General features: G+C 28.7%; 1 protein-coding gene and 1 non-coding gene across 5 annotated transcripts in view; both read right to left on the bottom strand.

Annotated features, from left to right (window-relative positions):
• The window catches only part of LOC123012697 (diuretic hormone receptor-like), a 97,813-nt gene extending 94,607 nt beyond the window's left edge, over positions 1-3,206 (bottom strand). For 3 of the 4 annotated variants that reach the window (XM_044410778.1, XM_044410820.1, XM_044410812.1), the window contains exons 1-2: positions 3,071-3,206; positions 2,936-2,995 (exon numbers count right to left, since the gene is read on the bottom strand). The gene's annotated coding sequence lies outside the window, so the exon portion shown is untranslated. The remainder of the gene's footprint in view (positions 1-2,935; positions 2,996-3,070) is intronic. The other variant, XM_044410795.1, reaches the window with a different exon arrangement.
• A 2,938-nt stretch (positions 3,207-6,144) lies between these two features.
• Trnav-cac lies at positions 6,145-6,217 on the bottom strand. Its single transcript has one exon. It is a non-coding gene; the product is annotated as a tRNA-Val (tRNA).

Below are 6,217 nucleotides of genomic sequence, written 5' to 3'. Positions count from 1 at the left end.
TTTTTGTATCAATAATATGATAGATTAGAGCAGAGACACTCGCCGGCGGCTTGGTGGCGCAATAACACGTAATTTCTGCCTCCGACAAGAATTTTAACTAAGACATCGGTTTGAAAATTGTAAAATTAAATTTTTTAAGTGACAAAAATTATATTTTAAAGCATTTTCCTTTACAAATGTTCCATTAAATTTAATTACTCAAGGAAATAGGTTTAACCCAACACCAAATCTTTTTATTTCGCGAAAAAATCCGGCAAATTGCGTTAAATGAAGTAAGTTAATTACTCGCTCACTTCTAATAAACTAGTAAATTATCGTGTTGGAAAAGCTCTAACCGCTAGTGACAGGTGCACTTTGTTACTTTTAATCGATTCTCTTGAAATCTATGAAAAACAAAGAAGATATTTAAGTCTAATTTAAACTTATCAAGCAAATGAAACTCCTTTATAAGCGAATCTTCCAATTTGAAATAACTAGATGTTGTTCCTCGCATTGTGATGGACTGAATTGTAATTAAATTTTTCAAGTGGCTTTTGTTTTGTTTCAGACTTAACCAAAATAAAAATAATTGCGGTAGGGTAAGTCCGGGAAAGATGCTGTAATTTTTTTTTGAAAATATCATTCATTTAAAATTTCAATCGAAATGAACTGAATTTTGGTCCACAGTTGTGGAGAAAAAATAAAATCAAATTTGAAATTCTAAGACTATTTTACGTTAAAAAACAAAAAATTGAGGTTTTCTGATTATTTACCTTGATGGAAAAAATTCTTGAATTCTCATTAAGTTTCATTAATGAACAGAACTTTGACTAATGTTTTAAAAACTATTGGAAAATAAAAGCAAATTTTAACTTTTGAGATGATTTTTCATAAGAAAAGCTAGTTATCCATCTTCATAAAAAATATTTTTGGAAATATCACATTTTTTTTTACCTCAACGAACTGAATTTTGATTCATGTCTCAAAAACTACAAGTCGTAGATGAAAAATAAAAAGAGATATTTTCATTAAAAGTTTTACAGAATAGTGAGCTGAAACTAGTTTCATGCTTCGCAGTTATTTACACTTACTTTAATTTCACACCAACTTGAAGTAAAAAATCACAATAATTTACAGTCACCTTGTATAATAATATAAATTCTAAATTGTCTTTTGCTAGTTTATTCTTTCTTTCTTTCTACATTTTCAGTTCTAAAGACTAAATAAAATACTACTACTTTCAAAAAATTTTTGGAAAAACGCAGTTCTAAGGGTCTAAAGACACAAAAAAGTGCATAAAACCAAAAATAGGAGTAATATTTTTTAAATGTTTTCTGTATTAATAAATATTATGGATAGGAGCAGAAACACTCGCCGGTGGCGCAGAAATTTTATCTAAGCTCCCAAAAATCGTAAAATTGAATTTTTTTAAACCGTTTTCACCACTGTTAGTTTTTAAATTAAAAATTTCTAAATCATCAAAACTCATTGAAAAACATATTTTTAAAGTATTTTCCTTTGCAAATATTAAAATTTTAACATACTTTTTTGATTTACATGTGTTTTTATTTGTATTGCATGTAAACAAAAAAATGAGGTTTTTTGATTATCTACTTTGATGAAAAAAATTCTTCAATATAGTTTTTGACTGAATTTTGACTGAAATTTTTTTTTGTTTAAAACACTTCTGAGATATTTTCATGAAAAGTTTTACAGAATAGTGAACTGAAACTAGTTTTCTGCTTTGCTAGCAGTTATTTACACTGAAACATATTTGCTCAAGTTGGGTAAGTCCAGGAGAGATAGACCACCTTTTTTTAAAAAAAAAAACTATTTTTAGGTCACAATTCCGGGTGATATTAATGTTTGTGACAAAAAATCTATTGGCAACACTGAATTATTGGTAATCCTTTTAATTTGTTACTTCAAATTGTTTCAGGTGACGGCTAAATCAACAATGAATGAATGACTATTACCTATAAAAGTTTGACGTTTAAATTTGAAAGTCAAGATTGCCAAACTAAAATTTTGCAAATTTGACACTAATTTGAAGTAAAAAATCACAATCATTTACAGTCACCTTGTATAATAATAAAAATTCTAAATTGTCTTTCGCTAGTTTATTCCTTCCGGATTTACCCTACCTAAAGACTAAATAAAATACCACTACTTTCAAAAAATCGATTTTTTTGAAAAACGCACTTCCAAGGGTCTAAAAGCACAAAAAGGTGCATAAACATTCTAGAAAGAAAAAATAGGAGTAATATTTTTAAAATGTTTCTTGTATTAATAAATATTTTGGATAGAAGCAGAGACACTCGCCGGTGGCGTGGTGGCGCAGGAACACGAAATTTCTGCTTCCGACAGAAATTTTATGTAAGCTCTCAAAAATCGTAAAATTGGCTTTTTCAAAACCGTTTTTACTTTAATTTTCGATTTCCTCAAAAAGGCACGCAAAACCATATTTTAAAGTATTTTCTTTTGCAAATATTAAAATTTTAACATACTTTTTAGACTTACATGTGTTTTTATTTGTATTGCATGTTTTTTTTTGTCCTAAAGACTAAATAAAATACTTTTTTTATTATCTACTATGATGGAAAAAATTCTTCAATACAGGTTTTGTCAGAATTTTGTCCGAAATTTTCTATTGTTCAAACACTTCTGAGATATTTTCGTTAAAAGTTTTACAGAACAGTGAACTGAAACTAGATTTACACTGAAACATATTTATTTGTTCAAGTATGGTAAATCCGGGAGAGAGGGACCACCTATTTTGCTGAGAAAACTATTTTTAGGTCATAATGTTTGTGACAAAAAATCTATTGGCAACACTGAATTATTGATAATCCTTCTGATTTATTACATGAGGTGACGACTAAATCAACACTCACTCGTCGCAAATGAATGACAATTGCCTATAAAAGTTTGACCAAGTCCAATCATTTACACTCACCTTGTATAATAATATAAATTCTAAATTTTCTCCTGCTGGCCCATCCCTCCCGGATTTACCCTAAAAATTGTTGACTTAAACCCCGTCACACTTTTAACTTGACCCAAAAACCCGGAAATTGTCTCTAACCCTGACCTTGCTATCAAATTCCTCTCGTCTCGTCTAAACAAAGATCACGTGTCCGTTCCATCCCAATTCCCCGTTTCCACTGTCGCATTATTTAATCCCTCGATTCGCCACCGAACAAATTACCAAAGTCACTTGGAAGCACTGCAAACGAAACTGAGATTTGAACGTTAACAAAGTGTTTATCTGATCCGCTGACCCTCCAATGACTTAATTTGTTTTCGGGCCTCTAAATCGACGATTTAATCGGCGACCCATGCCTCGTTGAGCAATTTTCCAATTCGAGAAAACTAATTTCACTAATTATATGGAATTAATAACAGTTGCCAAACAAAAGTAAAAGTTATGTGGGCTGCTATTGTGAAAAGAATCATTTTTTTTCGTGTTATTGAACCAATTTCGCCGATAACTCGATCCAATCAACGGCCTGCAACAGGGCCGTACCTTAGGGGGGGATTAGGGGTTCAAACCCCCCCGAAATGCTGAGCACTTTGTTATACAGGGTGAATATAAATTATGGAACCAAGCGGTTTTATTTTTAATCATTTGCCTCCAGAAAATAATAATTAAAAAATGTGATCGTATTTTCAGAACGAAATTTTGTTTTGTTTTTGAGTATGCGATTTTTTTTTGTTAAAATTGCAATTTATGTGAAAAAAATTTTTTGAAAAAATTAAATATAAAGCAGATAGTTGTAATCCTTAGAGTATGGCTTTTATGAGAAAAATGATTTTATAGTGGGTTGCTATTTAAATAAATATTTTTTTTGTAGAACTCAAAAACAAAACGAAATTTCGAAAAATTTTATTCTTGTTAGATCATCACATTTTTATAATACTTTATCACTCATCAATTAGTTTTTCAAAAAGTAAATAGTTTAAGGAAAAAACGTTTGGTTCCATAGTTTTTATTCACCTGGTGTAGTGTTATAAGTGTTAAAAATTTAGTTTTTTTGTTATTTTAATGAGTTAATTTTAAATTTTTGTGAATAAATTTTTTATGTGTTAATTATACAGTGTCTCATTTTTATTGTTAGGTACAAATTTAAATAGTTGATAGAATATTTAATTTTAAGATAAAAGTGTTTTGAAAAATGCTATGAAAAGGAGCTACACCCCCTAAAAAAGGTACATTTTTTAAAGGGTTTTTCCTAATATTTCAGAATAGATAAAATTACAAAATTTGGTACCCTTATATGTACACTTATACAAATGCCAAATAACAAAATTTTTAATCAGGGGCGTCCTAAACAGTGAAACAAATTTAATTTTTAATTTTTATGGTCTGTAACATAAATTTTTAAACCGATTTTTACTAAAAATCTGTAAATTGTATCAGAAAAACACAAAAGACCTTTTTTTTTATGAAAAACTATGAAATTTTCTTACTGAAAGTGGCAAGAAACCACAGGCAAAATAGTTAGAGAAAATTTTTACCCTAATCCCATCTAGTTTAGGAAGCACCTAATTAAAAATTTCAACATTTTATTTTTGTACTTGTTTAGGTGTATAAACGTTATCGTCTGCAGCAAATTTTGAAATTTTTTTCTAAAATGATTTCGGAATTATTGAAAAAAAAAACAATTAAAAGACGCACCACTTGCGTAGCATTTTTCGATATATGTTCATAGAAAATTTTTGTTTTTATATTATTCATCTCCTGTTTAAATTTGTAACAATAAAAAGTATTAAAAATTTATTTTATTTTTTGTTAATTTTGTGAGTTAATTTGTATTTTTTATGTTTAATTASTAAGRCTCGGATTATATGCAAAATGCATATTAAGAGGTATATCTAATGTTTTTTGATTAAAATAAGCCAAATAAAAAAATGCATATTTTGCATATTTTGGCAACTTGGTGCATATTTTAGGAAATWTTKCATATTTGTGCATATTTTCTTCAAATCACWAATTTCCGATYAWAAATTTCAGTTCAAGTTAAAAATTGGCCAGTTTMTGAAAAATGATCCGATTACAAAATATTTTAAAGAAAAAACAACCGGTAATTCGTAAGCCAAACTCAAAAAATTAGTACCCTGCTGAGTGTTTCCTTTTTAAATTGTATTGAATCAAGCGGTTTTTTTTTAAATCATTTGTTTCCAAAATATAATAATTAATATAAATTAAAGTAATATAAAAAATGATCTTATTTTAAGAACAAAATTTTGTTTTGTTTTTGAGTTATTCGATTTTTTTTGTCTAAATTGCGATATATGTAAAAAAATAATTTAATATAAAGTAGGTAGTTGTAATCCCTTAGATCACGACCTTCATGAAAAAAATGTTTTTTTTGGGTTGCCATTAAAAAAAATAATATTTTTGTAAAACTCAAAAACAAAGTAACAAAAATTTCGAAAAATTTTATTTTTGATAAAACATCACATTTTTATAGAACTTTATAATTCATCAATTAGTTTTTTCAAAAAATAAATACTTTAGGTAAAAAACGTTTGACTTTTTATTGTTCAAAATTTTGCATATCGATGCATATTTGGTATATATTGGAGCATATTTCTTAATAATATTGTGCATATTTTTGTGAAAATACGTGCATATAAATGCGCATATTTTACGATTTTTTCGTGCATATAATCCGAGCCTTATTAATTAGGATCTCTTATTTCAATTTAAAATAAAAACGTGTACTTAGAGATTTTTGCTTTTTAATCCGTCTTCTTTCATTTCATTTTCATGGCCCAACAAGAAACCCCCCCCTACTCCCCGAAATAAAATCCTGGTTACGGTCCTGGCCTGCAAAGTTTTAATAGAATAAATCGGCAAGGGACTTGGCGTTTTTCTGCGAATTTCCAAGTTTTTAATACCCGAAATGGGGCTTTCGTGTAATTATGCCACATTAGGTGTAATACTCCAAGTTTTTAAGAGGTTTCCGGGTGTGTAAACACTGAAATAGGGCGTAATCCCAACTTTAAATTACTCTATTGTAAGCGACTTTTATCTAATGTTTCCACTCCACATGACGAGGAATGAGGACACGGTGGGATTTGAAGCCATTTTATTAGTGACACAAAGCATAATTTAAAAAATATAATTTCAACAATTGAAAAAAAAAGAAAAAATGGGTTTGTTTCCGCCCGGGATCGAACCGGGGACCTTGTGCGTGTGAAGCACACGTGATAACCACTACACTACGAAAAC

This window comes from Tribolium madens, unplaced genomic scaffold, assembly GCF_015345945.1.
Source record: "Tribolium madens isolate multiple individuals breed KSU strain unplaced genomic scaffold, Tmad_KSU_1.1 Scaffold_19;HRSCAF=116;Tcas5.2_LG9, whole genome shotgun sequence".
In the NCBI taxonomy this organism is placed as follows: Eukaryota; Metazoa; Arthropoda; class Insecta; order Coleoptera; family Tenebrionidae; genus Tribolium; species Tribolium madens.
The sequence above is the reverse complement of the archived record's forward strand: the minus strand, read 5'-3'. Positions and strand labels throughout refer to the sequence as shown.